The sequence below is a fragment of the Penaeus monodon genome, chromosome 24 (genome assembly GCF_015228065.2).
Source record: "Penaeus monodon isolate SGIC_2016 chromosome 24, NSTDA_Pmon_1, whole genome shotgun sequence".
NCBI classification, from domain to species: Eukaryota; Metazoa; Arthropoda; class Malacostraca; order Decapoda; family Penaeidae; genus Penaeus; species Penaeus monodon.
This window is the reverse complement of record NC_051409.1, coordinates 2,748,980-2,749,272: the sequence shown is the minus strand read 5'-3', so window position 1 is coordinate 2,749,272 and position 293 is coordinate 2,748,980.

Genomic DNA, 293 nt, shown 5'->3' with positions numbered 1-293 from the left:
TCCAGCCCCTGCAACCCAACAGCATGTGTACATTCTACCAGCATCGGATGGCACTCGGAATGTCCTGCAATAAAGTAATGAAAAACACAGACCACTGGATAGCAGGAGGCAAGGGGTATTGCGCAAAACAACCTCTCTGTACAATATGGCAATGCACTACGCTACACTACACACTATAGTAGTGAGATTGGGTCTCAGTTAAGATTTTTTTTATGTAGGCAAGTACAGAAACACTGTTCTTCGTTAATAAATAAGATATCAAGTGTGTAGTTTGGTATTGGGTTTAAGAACGT